This window comes from Pseudophryne corroboree, chromosome 6, assembly GCF_028390025.1.
Source record: "Pseudophryne corroboree isolate aPseCor3 chromosome 6, aPseCor3.hap2, whole genome shotgun sequence".
In the NCBI taxonomy this organism is placed as follows: Eukaryota; Metazoa; Chordata; class Amphibia; order Anura; family Myobatrachidae; genus Pseudophryne; species Pseudophryne corroboree.
This window is the reverse complement of record NC_086449.1, coordinates 454,166,311-454,185,609: the sequence shown is the minus strand read 5'-3', so window position 1 is coordinate 454,185,609 and position 19,299 is coordinate 454,166,311.

The window sequence follows — 19,299 nt, the reverse complement described above, 5'->3', positions numbered from 1 at the left end:
AACAGCTAAAGTCAGCAACGTGCCTTCAGCAACATGAACACAGACATTGTCATTAGCATACCTCCCAACTGTCCCGATTTTTGCGGGACAGTCCCGTTTTTTGTGGACTGTCACGCTGTCCCACCCATGGGCCGCAGTGTCCCGCGGTGTGGGGGGGCAGTTGGGAGGCTCCTGCACTCGCTGTGAATAGACGCATGCGCACAGCGTCTATTCACTGGAGTCAGAGGCAGAGGGGGCATGCCAGCAGCTCACAGAGCACTGGGCATGCACCCTCAGTAACAAAAACGGGGCGTGGCTCGCGAACGCGTGTCCTCCACAAAGCCACGCCCCCTTTCTTAGGTCACACCCCTTTTTCTGGAGTGCGTGTGTCCCGCTTTAGAGAAATTAAAATTTGGGAGGTATGCATTAGGCCTAGAGAATATTTTCACGAGGGGCATCATTCTACTAGTATGTAAAATAAGATCAGTTAGTAAATAGTGAAACAAAAGCATCGGGTGATGCTAGACTTTCTGTCACCCGAGGCTAAGATTCAGCTTGGTGACACCTCCTCCAAGTAGATAGTAATCACTCTTGGCTTGCTTGAATACTGAAGCCATAATGTTTGTACGGTAAGGGCAAAACAGAATATTAGTCACATCACATTAAGCGCCTTCTGCCTTTATTCTGTGGTTCTAGGCTATCTTCATTCTTAAACCGAGAACTCAGGCAGTAATGTCTCTAAACTGAAAGGTACATATCACTGCCTGCGCTACACTACCAGCAGCAGCTCCTACCTTGGTGGAGGAGGTGCGGCTGCTGATTGTGATACTGCTGGGTCTCTGCTGCCTGGGTCCCAGCACCTGTCATGTACTATGTACCGTTCCCATGGGTGTAGTATGGCTGACCGCCGGTCAGCTTACCGACGCCGGGATCCCGGCAGCATACCGACGCCGGGATCCCGGCAGGGAAGGGCGAGTGCAGCAAGCCCCTTGCGGGCTCGGTGGCGACCTACGGTCACATGAATACCACCCGTTCCCAGATGCTGCAGGTAGGAAATCCAAAATCTCACAGACTGCATCTGGCTTCACTGACAGTGAGCTGGGTGGTGGATTTCACCGGGAGTAAAAACCGCCACTGTACGCTACTGTTCCTCACTTATAACAAAGAAAATTGCAGTGACCACCATACAATACAAAGAACATTGTAGTGACTGTCGTATAATGCAGAAAACATTGCACTGAATGCCATATAATCCAGTGAGCATCAACATGACCTCTATATAGTGCAGAGACCATCACAGTAACCATTACATTATGCAGAGTACATAGCAGTGACTGCCATACAGCACCAAGAACATCACAGTAACCACCATAAAATGCAGAAAGAAAAACAAAAACCGAAAGCATCACAGTGACCTCAATATACAGGTTGAGTATCCCTTATCCAAAATGCTTGGGACCAGAGGTATTTTGGATATGGGATTTTTCTGTAGTTTGGAATAATTGCATACCATAATGAGATATCATGGTGATGGGACCTAAATCTAAGCACAGAATGCATTTATGTTACATATACACCTTATACACACAGCCTGAAGGTCATTTTAGCCAACTTTTTTTTATAATTTTGTGTATTAAACAAAGTGTATATACATTCACACAATTAATTTATGTTCCATATACACCTTATACACATAGCCTGAAGGTCATTTAATACAATATTTTTAATAACTTTGTGTATTAAACAAAGTTTGTGTACATTGAGCCATCAAAAAACAAAGTTTTCACTATCTCACTCTCACTCAAAAAAGTCCGTATTTCGGAATATTCCGTATTTCGGAATATGTGGATATGGGATACTCAACCTGTATTACAAAAAATAAATAAAATCACAATTGACCACTATACTGTATAATAAATGAAATACTGGACCCCAGTGACAGCTTCATTCTGCCCTTTATACTGCTGGCCAGGCTGTGGGGTAGGGGTGTTTCCGGGCAACTAGGAGCACCACTGCATTTTTCTATGCATTCCAAGCCTGCCCACACCTAAACTACATATCCCACCCAAACCCAAGGAATAAAAAAAACATTGATAAAAATAAATCTGTTGCTAATGTCATCCTGAGTACTGGGGATACCTGTGTTTTTTGTCTCTTGTTAAAAATAAACTCAGGCAGCTTGTTTAGAACATTGGCCTATAATCAATCAACCCATGGTCACCTGTTAGTGCCTTCCCCATCCACCAGCCAGAACATGTACATCACCTGATGCAAGTTAGACAATAGGATGATCTTTCTTAAATTAGTTGACAAGTCTCAGATAATAATAATAATAATAATAATAATAATAATAATAATAATAATAATAATAATCAATTTAGTATGTATACATTGACAACACACAATATTACAAAATTGCCAAAATTGTGGAGACTGTGAATTGCAGAGGGTCTTTAGATATTATATAATAACCAATAACAATATGTGGATACACTCCCTCGAATGAGTGCAGTCCATGAAACCATATGCCATCTTGAATGGAGTGTAAACGGGTAGGACATGCACATACTGCCCCTGTAAGCTGTCCTACTTAGTAAATATGTACATATAATTAAAATGTCATAGTTAGTGGCTTCTTTATTATTCTATTAAATTGGCTATCCTCAAATGATGGCTTTTAACCAATAAATAAAAATAAGAAAAATTAGGCAGGTGGGAGATGGGGGGGGGGGGGGGGGGGGTTGTGGCCTGTACTGTTGTGCCTACAGGCGCCCTCCCCACTAAATTTGCCCCTGCATAGGCCCGAAAAGTCAAATAATATCGCAAATTTGTTATAGTGCTGGAATACTTCACTGTAATTCCCTTAATACATATGCTTTTTTATTATTAAATCTAGCGCCTTACTTGATAAGTCTGCTATGTGAATTAGAAGCAGTACGCGCCTGTGTTCATCAGCACTGACAGGTAGCAGGATTCACTTACTAGTCCAGCTCAGATGGCAAACTGATGTGGCTACATACACTTAAGGTCAACCCCGCCTCCTCAGGAAGTTGGGCCCACCCTGCTCCCTTTGTTGAGCTAATCATCTGACTTTGGCCCTCATTCCGAGAAGATCGCTCGCTAGCTGCTTTTAGCAGCAGTGCAGACGCTAGGCCACCGCCCTCTGGGAGTGTATCTTAGCTTAGCAGAAGTGCGAATGAAAGGTTAGCAGAACTGCTTGTAAAAAAATTTCATGCCGTTTCTGAGCTCCAAACCTACTCCTACCTTGCGATCATTTCAGTCTGTTTAGTTCCTGCTTTGACGTCACAAACACGCCCTGCGTTCAGCCAGCCACTCCCCTGTTTCCCCAGGCACACCTGTGTTTTTACCTGACACGCCTGCGTTTTTTAGCACACGCCCGGAAAACGCTCAGTTATCACCCAGAACCACCCACTTCCTGTCAATCACTCAGCGATCAGCAGTGCTACTGAAAAGCGTCGCTCGACCTTGTGTAAAACTGCATAGTTTTGTGTGAAAGTACTTTGCGCGTGCGTACTGCGGCCCATACGCATGCGCAGAAATGCCGATTTTTAGCCTGATCGCTGTGCTGCGAACAACGGCAGCTAGCGATCAACAGGAATGACCCCCTTTGTTCAAAATGGTAGTGCTGTGGCCCAGGTGAAAACTCATTGCTGGTCTGGGCAGCAGTGGCCCCCTTAATCCCAAAGGGCCCTGGTGCAATGCACCTGCTGCACCAATTGAAGTTCCACTTCTGAAGGAATGAGAATACGGTGGACTTAGGGGTCTATTTACTAAGCCTTGGATGGAGATAAATCTGACAGAGATGAAGTCCCAGCCAATTGGTTCCTAACTGTCATTTTTCAAACCTAGCATGTGACATGGCAGTTAGGAGCCGATTGTATGGGACTTTATCTCAGTTGGATTTATCTCCATCCAAGGCTTAGTAAATAGACCCCTCAGTTAGCAAAGTATAAACACTAGAGATGAGCGCCTGAAATTTTTCGGGTTTTGTGTTTTGGTTTTGGGTTCGGTTCCGCGGCCGTGTTTTGGGTTCGAACGCGTTTTGGCAAAACCTCACCGAATTTTTTTTGTCGGATTCGGGTGTGTTTTGGATTCGGGTGTTTTTTTCAAAAAACACTAAAAAACAGCTTAAATCATAGAATTTGGGGGTCATTTTGATCCCAAAGTATTATTAACCTCAAAAACCATAATTTACACTCATTTTCAGTCTATTCTGAATACCTCACACCTCACAATATTATTTTTAGTCCTAAAATTTGCACCGAGGTCGCTGTGTGAGTAAGATAAGCGACCCTAGTGGCCGACACAAACACCGGGCCCATCTAGGAGTGGCACTGCAGTGTCACGCAGGATGTCCCTTCCAAAAAACCCTCCCCAAACAGCACATGACGCAAAGAAAAAAAGAGGCGCAATGAGGTAGCTGTGTGAGTAAGATTAGCGACCCTAGTGGCCGACACAAACACCGGGCCCATCTAGGAGTGGCACTGCAGTGTCACGCAGGATGGCCCTTCCAAAAAACCCTCCCCAAACAGCACATGACGCAAAGAAAAAAAGAGGCGCAATGAGGTAGCTGACTGTGTGAGTAAGATTAGCGACCCTAGTGGCCGACACAAACACCGGGCACATCTAGGAGTGGCACTGCAGTGTCACGCAGGATGTCCCTTCCAAAAAACCCTCCCCAAACAGCACATGACGCAAAGAAAAAAAGAGGCGCAATGAGGTAGCTGTGTGAGTAAGATTAGCGACCCTAGTGGCCGACACAAACACCGGGCCCATCTAGGAGTGGCACTGCAGTGTCACGCAGGGTGTCCCTTCCAAAAAACCCACCCCAATCAGCACATGATGCAAAGAAAAAGAAAAGAAAAAAGAGGTGCAAGATGGAATTATCCTTGGGCCCTCCCACCCACCCTTATGTTGTATAAACAAAACAGGACATGCACACTTTAACCAACCCATCATTTCAGTGACAGGGTCTGCCACACGACTGTGACTGATATGACGGGTTGGTTTGGACCCCCCCCAAAAAAGAAGCAATTAATCTCTCCTTGCACAAACTGGCTCTACAGAGGCAAGATGTCCACCTCATCTTCACCCTCCGATATATCACCGTGTACATCCCCCTCCTCACAGATTATCAATTCGTCCCCACTGGAATCCACCATCTCAGCTCCCTGTGTACTTTGTGGAGGCAATTGCTGCTGGTCAATGTCTCCGCGGAGGAATTGATTATAATTCATTTTAATGAACATCATCTTCTCCACATTTTCTGGATGTAACCTCGTACGCCGATTGCTGACAAGGTGAGCGGCGGCACTAAACACTCTTTCGGAGTACACACTTGTGGGAGGGCAACTTAGGTAGAATAAAGCCAGTTTGTGCAAGGGCCTCCAAATTGCCTCTTTTTCCTGCCAGTATAAGTACGGACTGTGTGACGTGCCTACTTGGATGCGGTCACTCATATAATCCTCCACCATTCTATCAATGTTGAGAGAATCATATGCAGTGACAGTAGACGACATGTCCGTAATCGTTGTCAGGTCCTTCAGTCCGGACCAGATGTCAGCATCAGCAGTCGCTCCAGACTGCCCTGCATCACCGCCAGCGGGTGGGCTCGGAATTCTGAGCCTTTTCCTCGCACCCCCAGTTGCGGGAGAATGTGAAGGAGGAGATGCTGACAGGTCGCGTTCCGCTTGACTTGACAATTTTGTCACCAGCAGGTCTTTCAACCCCAGCAGACCTGTGTCTGCCGGAAAGAGAGATCCAAGGTAGGCTTTAAATCTAGGATCGAGCACGGTGGCCAAAATGTAGTGCTCTGATTTCAACAGATTGACCACCCGTGAATCCTTGTTAAGCGAATTAAGGGCTGCATCCACAAGTCCCACATGCCTAGCGGAATCGCTCCGTGTTAGCTCCTCCTTCAATGCCTCCAGCTTCTTCTGCAAAAGCCTGATGAGGGGAATGACCTGACTCAGGCTGGCAGTGTCTGAACTGACTTCACGTGTGGCAAGTTCAAAGGGCATCAGAACCTTGCACAACGTTGAAATCATTCTCCACTGCACTTGAGACAGGTGCATTCCACCTACTATATCGTGCTCAATTGTATAGGCTTGAATGGCCTTTTGCTGCTCCTCCAACCTCTGAAGCATATAGAGGGTTGAATTCCACCTCGTTACCACTTCTTGCTTCAGATGATGGCAGGGCAGGTTCAGTAGTTTTTGGTGGTGCTCCAGTTTTCTGTACGTGGTGCCTGTACGCCGAAAGTGTCCCGCAATTCTTCTGGCCACCGACAGCATCTCTTGCACGGCCCTGTCGTTTTTAAAAAAATTCTGCACCACCAAATTCAAGGTATGTGCAAAACATGGGACGTGCTGGAATTGGCCCAGATTTAATGCACACACAATATTGCTGGCGTTGTCCGATGCCACAAATCCACAGGAGAGTCCAATTGGGGTAAGCCATTCCGCGATGATCTTCCTCAGTTGCCGTAAGAGGTTTTCAGCTGTGTGCGTATTCTGGAAAGCGGTGATACAAAGCGTAGCCTGCCTAGGAAAGAGTTGGCGTTTGCGAGATGCTGCTACTGGTGCCGCCGCTGCTGTTCTTGCGGCGGGAGTCCATACATCTACCCAGTGGGCTGTCACAGTCATATAGTCCTGACCCTGCCCTGCTCCACTTGTCCACATGTCCGTGGTTAAGTGGACATTGGGTACAGCTGCATTTTTTAGGACACTGGTGACTCTTTTTCTGAGGTCTGTGTACATTTTCGGTATCGCCTGCCTAGAGAAATGGAACCTAGATGGTATTTGGTACCGGGGACACAGTACCTCCAACAAGTCTCTAGTTGGCTCTGCAGTAATGATGGATACCGGAACCACGTTTCTCACCACCCAGGATGCCAAGGCCTCAGTTATCCGCTTTGCAGTAGGATGACTGCTGTGATATTTCATCTTCCTCGCAAAGGACTGTTGAACAGTCAATTGCTTACTGGAAGTAGTACAAGTGGGCTTACGACTTCCCCTCTGGGATGACCATCGACTCCCAGCGGCAACAACAGCAGCGCCAGCAGCAGTAGGCGTTACACGCAAGGATGCATCGGAGGAATCCCAGGCAGGAGAGGACTCGTCAGACTTGCCAGTGACATGGCCTGCAGGACTATTGGCATTCCTGGGGAAGGAGGAAATTGACACTGAGGGAGTTGGTGGGGTGGTTTGCGTGAGCTTGGTTACAAGAGGAAGGGATTTACTGGTCAGTGGACTGCTTCCGCTGTCACCCAAAGTTTTTGAACTTGTCACTGACTTATTATGAATGCGCTGCAGGTGACGTATAAGGGAGGATGTTCCGAGGTGGTTAACGTCCTTACCCCTACTTATTACAGCTTGACAAAGGGAACACACGGCTTGACACCTGTTGTCCGCATTTGTGGTGAAATACCTCCACACCGAAGAGCTGATTTTTTTGGTATTTTCACCTGGCATGTCAACGGCCATATTCCTCCCACGGACAACAGGTGTCTCCCCGGGTGCCTGACTTAAACAAACCACCTCACCATCAGAATCCTCCTGGTCAATTTCCTCCCCAGCGCCAGCAACACCCATATCCTCCTCATCCTGGTGTACTTCAACACTGACATCTTCAATCTGACTATCAGGAACTGGACTGCGGGTGCTCCTTCCAGCACTTGCAGGGGGCATGCAAATAGTGGAAGGCGCATGCTCTTCACGTCCAGTGTTGGGAAGGTCAGGCATCGCAAACGACACAATTGGACTCTCCTTGTGGATTTGGGATTTCAAAGAACGCACAGTTCTTTGCGGTGCTTTTGCCAGCTTGAGTCTTTTCAGTTTTCTAGCGAGAGGCTGAGTGCTTCCATCCTCATGTGAAGCTGAACCACTAGCCATGAACATAGGCCAGGGCCTCAGCCGTTCCTTGCCACTCCGTGTGGTAAATGGCATATTGGCAAGTTTACGCTTCTCCTCCGACAATTTTATTTTAGGTTTTGGAGTCCTTTTTTTTCTGATATTTGGTGTTTTGGATTTGACATGCTCTGTACTATGACATTGGGCATCGGCCTTGGCAGACGACGTTGCTGGCATTTCATCGTCTCGGCCATGACTAGTGGCAGCAGCTTCAGCACGAGGTGGAAGTGGATCTTGATCTTTCCCTAATTTTGGAACCTCAACTTTTTTGTTCTCCATATTTTATAGGCAGAACTAAAAGGCACCTCAGGTAAACAATGGAGATGGATGGATTGGATACTAGTATACAATTATGGACGGACTGCCACGGTTAGGTGGTATAAAAAAACCACGGTTAGGTGGTATATATTATAATAATAATACAATTATGGATGGACGGACTGCCTGCCGACTGCCGACACAGAGGTAGCCACAGCCGTGAACTACCGCACTGTACACTGGTTGATAAAGAGATAGTAGTATACTCGTAACAATTAGGATGACACTATGACGGTATAAAGAATGAAAAAAAAACCACGGTTAGGTGGTAGGTATATAATAATAAATAATACAATTCTGGTCGGACGGACTGCCTGCCGTGTGCCGACACAGAGGTAGCCACAGCCGTGAACTACCGCACTGTACACTGGTTGATAAAGAGATAGTAGTATACTCGTAACAATTAGGATGACACTATGACGGTATAAAGAATGAAAAAAAAAACCACGGTTAGGTGGTAGGTATATAATAATAAATAATACAATTCTGGTCGGACGGACTGCCTGCCGTGTGCCGACACAGAGGTAGCCACAGCCGTGAACTACCGCACTGTACACTGGTTGATAAAGAGATAGTAGTATACTCGTAACAATTAGGATGACACTATGACGGTATAAAGAATGAAAAAAAAAACCACGGTTAGGTGGTAGGTATATAATAATAAATAATACAATTCTGGTCGGACGGACTGCCTGCCGTGTGCCGACACAGAGGTAGCCACAGCCGTGAACTACCGCACTGTACACTGGTTGATAAAGAGATAGTAGTATACTCGTAACAATTAGGATGACACTATGACGGTATAAAGAATGAAAAAAAAACCACGGTTAGGTGGTAGGTATATAATAATAAATAATACAATTCTGGTCGGACGGACTGCCTGCCGTGTGCCGACACAGAGGTAGCCACAGCCGTGAACTACCGCACTGTACACTGGTTGATAAAGAGATAGTAGTATACTCGTAACAATTAGGATGACACTATGACGGTATAAAGAATGAAAAAAAAACCACGGTTAGGTGGTAGGTATATAATAATAAATAATACAATTCTGGTCGGACGGACTGCCTGCCGTGTGCCGACACAGAGGTAGCCACAGCCGTGAACTACCGCACTGTACACTGGTTGATAAAGAGATAGTAGTATACTCGTAACAATTAGGATGACACTATGACGGTATAAAGAATGAAAAAAAAACCACGGTTAGGTGGTAGGTATATAATAATAAATAATACAATTCTGGTCGGACGGACTGCCTGCCGTGTGCCGACACAGAGGTAGCCACAGCCGTGAACTACCGCACTGTACACTGGTTGATAAAGAGATAGTAGTATACTCGTAACAATTAGGATGACACTATGACGGTATAAAGAATGAAAAAAAAAACCACGGTTAGGTGGTAGGTATATAATAATAAATAATACAATTCTGGTCGGACGGACTGCCTGCCGTGTGCCGACACAGAGGTAGCCACAGCCGTGAACTACCGCACTGTACACTGGTTGATAAAGAGATAGTAGTATACTCGTAACAATTAGGATGACACTATGACGGTATAAAGAATGAAAAAAAAAACCACGGTTAGGTGGTAGGTATATAATAATAAATAATACAATTCTGGTCGGACGGACTGCCTGCCGTGTGCCGACACAGAGGTAGCCACAGCCGTGAACTACCGCACTGTACACTGGTTGATAAAGAGATAGTAGTATACTCGTAACAATTAGGATGACACTATGACGGTATAAAGAATGAAAAAAAAACCACGGTTAGGTGGTAGGTATATAATAATAAATAATACAATTCTGGTCGGACGGACTGCCTGCCGTGTGCCGACACAGAGGTAGCCACAGCCGTGAACTACCGCACTGTACACTGGTTGATAAAGAGATAGTAGTATACTCGTAACAATTAGGATGACACTATGACGGTATAAAGAATGAAAAAAAAACCACGGTTAGGTGGTAGGTATATAATAATAAATAATACAATTCTGGTCGGACGGACTGCCTGCCGTGTGCCGACACAGAGGTAGCCACAGCCGTGAACTACCGCACTGTACTGTGTCTGCTGCTAATATAGACTGGTTGATATTTAAAGAGATATTAGTAGTATACAACAATACTATACTGGTGGTCAGGCACTGGTCACCACTCCTGCAGCAAAAGTGTGCACTGTTAATTAATATAATTGTACTCCTGGCTCCTGCTAACAACCTGCAGTGCTCCCCAGTCTCCCCCACAATTAATTATAAGCTTTTAATTTATACATTGATGACTGTGCAGCACACTGGGCTGAGCTGAGTGCACACAGACTGAGTCACACTGTGTGACTGACTGTGCTGTGTATCGTTTTTTTTTTCAGGCAGAGAACGGATATAGCAGAGAGAAGTGAACGGATATATTATATTAAATAAAAGTTAACTAGCAACTGCACTGGTCACTGACTGTGGTAAACTAACTCTGTCTGCGACTCTGCACAATCTCTCTCTCTCTATCTAATCTATCTCTATTCTAATGGAGAGGACGCCAGACACGTCCTCTCCCTATCAATCTCAATGCACGAGTGAAAATGGCGGCGACGCGCGGCTCCTTATATAGAATCCGAGTCTCGCGATAGAATCCGAGCCTCGCGAGAATCCGACAGCGTCATGATGACGTTCGGGCGCGCTCGGGTTAACCGAGCAAGGCGGGAAGATCCGAGTCGCTCGGACCCGTGAAAAAAAACATGAAGTTCGGGCGGGTTCGGATTCCGAAGAACCGAACCCGCTCATCTCTAATAAACACTGCAGTTGTTCATGGATAATATTAATTTAAGTAGAGCAAAGCCTTTGATATGGATTAATGTCAAATAATAACTTAACTTTCTCTTTACAAAAACTAAATTCCAAGCAGCTATATGTCTTATTATTATGAATACCAAATATGACATGTAGTAGGAATTAACTTTGTCTAACCTACTGAAAATGTAATGCAAGAGAACTGTTTCTGCTGTTAGGAGGGATGAGGTGACCAGGGGCAAAATTAAAGTTTTCAAATTAGCTAGCTGAGGTAGGAGAAGTGGGAGTGGGTGACACAGCATGTACAGATGCATCCTCGTACATCTAGCTTCAACACGCCATACAGCGCAAAATGTCACTCTGCTAACGTCGGGTAAATTTTTGTTTTGCTGAAAATGCTTCTCAGTTGCAATGTAGTGCTGATTAAGTTGATATATGACACTTGTATATTGTGTGTGATTGAGTCTGTATACATATTTAGAACAGAACTTGTATTTCAAAAAAAGCTGTGGCTACTACATTGTAGCACTTTGTATACAGATTCAGCAGTGTCTCTCCAGCTCCAGCACCCCAGTGTTTCTCCAGCCCCAGTGTCTCCAGTTCCAGGCACCCCTCTTTGGTCTCTCCGACTACCCAGTGTGTCTCTAGCTCCTACCAGCCCCATTCTGTCACTCCAGCCCCTCAGTGTCTCATCTGCTCCAGTCAGCCCCATTCTGTCTCTTCAGCCCCTCAGGGTCTCACCAGCTCCAGCTAGCCCCCTTCTGTCTCTCCAGCCCCTCAGTGTCTCACCAGCTCCAGTCAGCCCCCTTCTGTCTCTCCAGCCCCTCAGTGTCTCACCTGCTCCAGTCAGCCCCATTCTGTCTCTCCAGCCCCTCAGTGTCTCACCAGCTCCAGTCAGCCCCCTTCTGTCTCTCCAGCCCCTCAGTGTCTCACCTGCTCCAGTCAGCCCCATTCTGTCTCTCCAGCCCCTCGGTGTCTCACCAGCTCCAGCCAGCCCCCTTCTGTCTCTCCAGTTCCTCAGTATATCTCCAGCCAATGAGTATCTCTCCAGCCCACTGTGTCATTCCAGCTGCAGCCCCCACAGACACTTACATTTTTCTGTGTCATCTGCCTGCTCTACATCGTGCTGCGGCTACTCTGCCTTTCAGTGATGTGGTGTGACATCATAACATTGTGCACGCTGCGTCACAATAAACAAAAAATATCTTTATTGCACCTGCTGCTGGAACATGAAGCAACAGCAACTCCTAAGATAAAGCCATCTATAACTACGGCCTAATCCATTGTAGTAGGGCGTTATCAGCAGGGTGCAGGCAGCGGTTATAGATGGATTTATCTGTGGGCCCCTTGGAACCTCATGGCCCAGCACAAATGGCCTGCCCGTACCCCCCTTGTTGCTGAGCCCCCTGACAGCTGGAATCCTGAGGCCAATGCTTCCATTGCCTCCAGGAGTTGCACCACTGTCTTGCATACATGCATCCAGGAGTCATTTCAGTATGGGGCTTAAGTGCAGTTTAGTGCGCTCACCCCTCCTCTCACTAGTGCATGTCCCTAGTAGTGTGCTGATCTCGGGGAACATGTGGTCCATGCTGTTTCCCTTTGATTTCAGTACTGTGGATGCACAGAACTTCAGTAAAATAGCACAGGCACCATTTTTCTGGTAATTTTTGTGGTGCAACAGAGACATAATTACAGGTTGAGTCTCCCTTATCCAAAATGCTTGGGACCAGAGATATTTTGGATATCGGATTTTTCCGTATTTTGGAATAATTGCATACCATAATGAGATATCATGGTGATGGGACCTAAATCTAAGCACAGAATGCATTTATGTTACATATACACCTTATACACACAGCCTGAAGGTCATTTTAGCCAACTTTTTTTTATAATTTTGTGTATTAAACAAAGTGTATATACATTCACACAATTAATTTATGTTTCATATACACCTTATACACACAGCCTGAAGGTCATTTAATACAATATTTTTAATAACTTTGGCCCTCATTCCGAGTTGATCGGTCGCAAGGCGAATTTAGCAGAGTTACACACGCTAAGCCGCCGCCTACTGGGAGTGAATCTTAGCTTCTTAAAATTGCGACCGATGTATTCGCAATATTGCGATTACTAACTACTTAGCAGTTTCAGAGTAGCTCCAGACTTACTCTGCCTGTGCGATCATTTCAGTGCTTGTCGTTCCTGGTTGACGTCACAAACACACCCAGCGTTCGCCCAGGCACTCCCACCGTTTCTCCTGCCACTCCTGCGTTTTTTCCGGAAACGGTAGCGTTTTCAGCCACACGCCCCTGAAACGCCGTGTTTCCGCCCAGTAACACCCATTTCCTGTCAATCACATTACGATCGCCGGAGCGAGGAAAAAGCCGTGAGTAAAAATACTTTCTTCATAGTAAAGTTACTTGGCGCAGTCGCAGTGCGAACATTGCGCATGCGTACTAAGCGGATTTTCACTGCGATGCGATGAAAAATACCGAGCGAACAACTCGGAATGAGGGCCTTTGTGTATTAAACAAAGTTTGTGTACATTGAGCCATCAAAAAACAAAGGTTTCACTATCTCACTCTCACTCAAAAAAGTCCGTATTTTGGAATATTCCGTATTTCGGAATATTTGGATATGGGATACTCAACCTGTATTGAGAATGGGTAAGCCCCCAGATATGACCATTTATAAACCTACCTATTGTACTATTGCATTTCCAGCACTGGATGAGTTGCAGCAACAGTAAACAATGAATAATGCTAATTGTAAAGCTCTATACAGAGTTCTCAAATGAGTAAATTAGTTTGCACTTGTCTACTGATTTGTATATGTAAATAAAGCTAAGATAAATATACTGTATATGCCATACGTAGCTAAAATGACACTTCGTTCATTCATCTACAGTAGTTTCATTTTTGGAAATGTCTTAGTAATTTCAAGAAGTTAATACTTTGCACAGTGACACTGAGCAGTTGCTAACAGTTTTCAAGCTTTCCCAGTCCGTCTGTAAAATGACCGTGCTGTTTTGTTGACTTTTCCTCTGGAGTATCTCGACATTTTCTTTTCATTGAAGTATATAGTGCAGAACAACTTAGCATTGGGTCTGTTTGTTATAGCTGTCAGCGAAATGAGTATCCTGTAATAGAATATAGTTTGCAGGGCAGCATGACCACAGAGGACGCTGGCTCCTTTCCAAGGTTATGCAAATAGAAAATGAGAAAACTTTTAATTAGAAATACATTATGTTACTTCAGAGCTGCATTGTAGTAAGCTGGGCTTAAAGTGGTCCGGCAGAGGTGATGGATCTAATTTTCCCCTCCACCTACCTCCCATCCCATTAGGCAGAGCCAGGGCCAGAGTTAGGGTTTTTGGCATCCCCCTGCAAACTATAAATTTATGCTGTTCTTCCCAAACTTTATAAAGGGACAGTGCACGCCGAGGGGTGTAGTCCTACCAGGGTTGGCCTGAGCCAAATTATTTTGGTAAGCAGACACAGATTTTGGCATCCCTTGGTGGATAAGCCCTCATATATTTACATAACCGTCATTTATTTGGTGTGTGAAATATCAGGAGTACAGGTAATTATGTAAAATGACACAAGAGAATCTGTACATTACAGAACTAAAAATTAAAAGACATGATTTTCATGAAAAAACACACACACTCATAGGCCCCCACAGGAAAACAATTAAACACAATACACATAAAAAAAAGATACTTAGGTCTTTGTAAGGTTATGTATATGCCCAAACCAAGTACAGTACAGTATGTTTAAATTACACTACTGTCTTAGAGGCCTATTTATTAACATTATTTTTACCAAAAAAATTTGAAAAAGCAGTTTTCGTGAAAAACTGTTCCAAACCCTTTAATTGTCATTTTTTTTTAGTAACCCACATCGCAATAACCATACTTACTGTATAATGGGAAATGTGATATGGACGAATTTACAAAAATAATAATAATAATAATAATAATAATAATAATACACTGAAGTGTGCCCTATGATATCAATGCCAGCTCAGGTGAAATCACTGTGGAAAAACCTACTTCTGCCCAGCTTTCTCTGCCCCCTGATAGAGAAAGCTGTGCGGGACCCGGCCACTGTGATCAGCTCTGTGTGTCCGATGGACACACAAGCTGATCACTGGTTAAAACAAAACAAAAAAGTTAAAAGAAACCCCAAAACATACTTACCTGTCCAGGGAGCCGGTGATTGGTGCTCTGATGCATGGTAAAGGCCCTTATACACGTGAAAATAAGAGAGAGAGAGCAAGAGAGAGAGGTAAGGACAAGAGAGGGGGTGAGGAAGAGAGGTAAAGACAAGCGAGAGAGAGAGAGAGAGAGAGAAAGAGAGAGATGAGGACAAGAGAAAGAAAGCGAGATAGACAGGTGAGGACAAGAAAGAGGTGAAGACAGAGGGAGAGTGAGAGAGAGGTGAGGACAAGAGAAAAAGCGAGAGAGGTAGATAGGTGAAGACAAGAAAGTGGTGAGGACAAAAGAGAGTGAGAAAGAGAGGTGAAGACAAGAGAGAGATGAGGACAAGAGAGAGAAAGTGTGAGAGAGGGAGAAAGAGAGAGGTGAGAACAAGAAATAGGTAAGGACAGAGAGAGTGAGAGAGAGAGAGAGAGAGAGAGAGAGAGGGAGTTCAAGACAAGAGAGAGGTAAGGACAGAGGGGGAGAGAGCGAGAGAGATGAGAGGACAAGAGAGAGAGAGAGAGAGAGAGATGAGGCAAGGAGCGGGAGAGGGACAAGGACAAGAGAGGGAGAGAGAGAGTGGTGAGGACAGAGAGTGAGAGAGGTGAGGACAAAGAGAGGGATGAGGACAAGAAGGGAAGGTGAGGTCAAGAAATAGAGGTGAGGATAAGAGAGAGAGAGAGAGAGAGAGGGTTCAGTACAAGAGAGAGAGAGAGAGAGAGAGAGGTGAGGACAAGAGAGAGAGCGACAGAGAGAAAGGTGTGGACAAGAAAGGGAGGTGAGGGCAGAGAAAGAGCAAGAGAGAGTGAGGTGAGGACAAGAAAAAGAGGTGAGTACATGAGAGAGCGCGTTGTGGATAAGAAAGAGGAGAAGACAGAGAGAGAGGAGAGGACAAGAGAGAGTGCAGAGAGGAGAGGACAAGAGATAGAGTTGAGGATGAGAGTGAGAGAGGTGAGAATGACAAAGAGAGAGGTGAGAACAAGAGAGTGAGAGGGATTACAAAAGAATGAGAGGTGAGGACAAGAGAGAGAGCGAAAAAGGTGAGAACAAGAGGGAGAGTGAGAGAGAGTTGAGGACAAGAGAGAGAGCAAGATAAAGAGAGGGAGATGTGAGGACAATAGAGAGAGTGAGAGAGGTGAGAATGAGAGAGAGGGAGAGGTGAGGACAAGAGTGAGAGGGAGCAAGAGAGGTGAGGGCAAGAGAGACAGTGATAGAGAGATAGAGAGAGATGAGGACAAGAGAGAGAGCAAGAGAGAGTTGAGGACAAGGGAGAGAGAGATGAAGATGAGAGAGCGATAGAGACAGGCAGTCAGCCAGTGAAATTTTACAGCTGCACCCACCCTGGCCTGGGGGAAGCACTCTCCCTACAGTGCTGATGCTGCAGCTGCCCCTGTGCTGTGCTGCTTCTGGGGCTGGGATCTGGGACTGGCTGGGTGACAGGTCTCCTCCTCAGACAGGCAGGCAGGTTGGGTGCTTGTGGGCAGGTGTGCGGCCGTGTGTAGTACCACTTGCTGTTGCCCCACGCTGTGCTTTTCCTCCTCAGTCTTCTCTCCCCTGTGGCTGCTCCAAGAATGCTGTGGGCGATGACGTGGCACCAGCACCGGCATTCTGAGAAGGTGGAAGGGTAGAGGTAAGCTCTCCATATACAGCTGTGTAGTTTGCATTATTGGCCAACCGGCCCTGGGTCTCACAAGGAAGCGGCATGGACACACAATAGTACCTACAATTCAAATTACACCACATGGTATCGCAATCTTATTCAGTGGCAGATTGTACCTATGGGCTGCAGGGCTGCAGCCCCCCAGTAATATCTGCCACCTTCAGGGACCGCCTAGCAGTGGCAGTTGATAATTCATCTGATAATCACAGCCAGTCAGTATCAGGGGGAGTTGATTTCTCCCCTTGGGATTGCCAGACCAGATTGCGATCGCAGAGGTAGCGCTTTCCATGGGAAGCCACTCTCCTGCTAATTCGTCAGCCATTTCTGGCTTTTACGGCTTGCAGCTTATGCAGTCCATTGAAATCATCCTATTGAACAGCACCAGACTAAATCCTACCCCTGGCCCTAAGCCCTGCCCCCGCTGCCGCCGAACTACTGATCTTGCACATAATGCCCCTATTCATATTACACCACATAGTAGTGCCCCTTATTCACATTACATCACTCAGTAGTGCCCCTTATTCATGTTATGCTACACAGTAGTACCAATTATACAGGTTATGCCACACAGTAGTGCCCCTTATACAAAATTTATGAGTACATGAGGAGGGGACGAATCACAGGGGAAGGAGGACTATGGAGCTGGCAGGACCTGAGAAAGGGGTAGGTGACAGCGATGCCTGCACCATCTACTGATCGTGGCAGAGCGGGCTTTTCTGTTAGAATTACTGTGCAGGGCCGTGGTGGAGGTGGGACTAGTTCCACCTACCAGTACAGGTGATGGAACTCAGTTCCGCCCCATTCCCCTACACTTTACTCTCTAGTAAGAAAGTGTGGCTCCTGCAATGAGATCAAAATCTCTCACTCTGTAGTTTTCAAGTGTTACTACTTTTTCTTTTCTCTTACGTCCTAGAGGATGCTGGGGACCCCGTAAGGACCATGGGGTATAGACGGGCTCCGCAGGAGATAGGGCACCTAAAAAGAACTTTGACTATGGGTGTGCACTGGCTCCTCCCTCTATGCCCCTCCTCCAGACCTCAGTTAGATTTTGTGCCCAGAGGAGAAAGGGTACAATGCAGAGAGCTCTCCAGAGTTTTCTGTTTTAAAGAATTTTGTTAGGTTTTTTATTTTCAGGGAGTCCTGCTGGCAACAGGCTCCCTGCATCGTGGGACTGAGGAGAGAGAAACAGAGCTGGCTTGTTAAGTTGGGCACTGTTTCTTAGGCTACTGGACACCATTAGCTTCAGAGGGAGTCGGAACACAGGTCTCACCTGGAGTTCGTCCCGGAGCCGCGCCGCGCCGCCGTCCTGCCAAAGATAGAAGCCAGGTGAGTATGAGAAGGCAAGAAGACATCAGGCGGCAGAAGACATCAGATCTTCATGAGGTAAGCGCGCAGCGGTAAGCTGCTCGCCATTGCTCCCAGTACACACACACAAGCAGGCACTGAAGGGTGCAGGGCGCAGGGGATGGCGCCCTGGGCAGCAATATTCCTCATTTTGTGGCAATATAAGCAGGATTAGGCTGTGGCACAGTAAATCCACAAATCCCCCGCCATTTTTTATATAGTTTACTGGGACCGAAGCCCGCCGTCGGGTGGGCGGGGCTTGATCCTCAGCACTAACCAGCGCCATTTTCTCCACAGAAACTGCATGAGGAAAAGCTGGCTCCCTGATCTCTCCCCTACTGAACTTCACAGGCTGGAAAAAAGAGGAGGGGGGCACTTTGGAGACGCAGTGAGTGGGAATTAAGGCTATATATATAAAAAGCGCTATCTGGTTTATATATTCCAGTGTTTTTAAGCGCTGGTGTGTGCTGGCATACTCTCTCTCTGTCTCTCCTAAGGGCCTGGTTGGGGATTTGTCCCCTTATAGGTTAATCCCTGTGTGTGTGGGGTGTCGGTACGTGTGTGTCGACATGTCTGAGGCAGAAGGCTTCTCCAAGGAGGCGGTGGAGCAAATGAGCGGTGTGTCCCCGTCGGTTGTGCCGACTCCGGATTGGATGGACATGTGGCATATGTTGAATGCAAGTGTGGCATCTTTACATAAAAGGCTTGATAAGGCTGAATTAGGGGGGACATCAGGGGGTCAATCCTCGGATTGGACCGACTCACAGGGCCCGTTGGGGTATCAAAAGCGTCCCTTAACACAAGACACTACTACCGACACGGGTTCTGACTCCAGTGTCGACTACGACGAAGTAAAATTGCACCCTAGGGTGACTAAAACCATGCAGTGTATGATTGTGGCAATAAGGGATGTGTTACATATTGAGGATGAACCCTTGGTCCCCGACACAAGGGTACACATGTTTAAGGAAAATAAACAGATTATTAATTTTCCCACATCTCATGAATTAAATGATTTATTTGGAAAAGCTTGGGAGACTCCGGAAAAGAGACAGCAGATCCCCAAAAGAATTTATATGGCATATCCC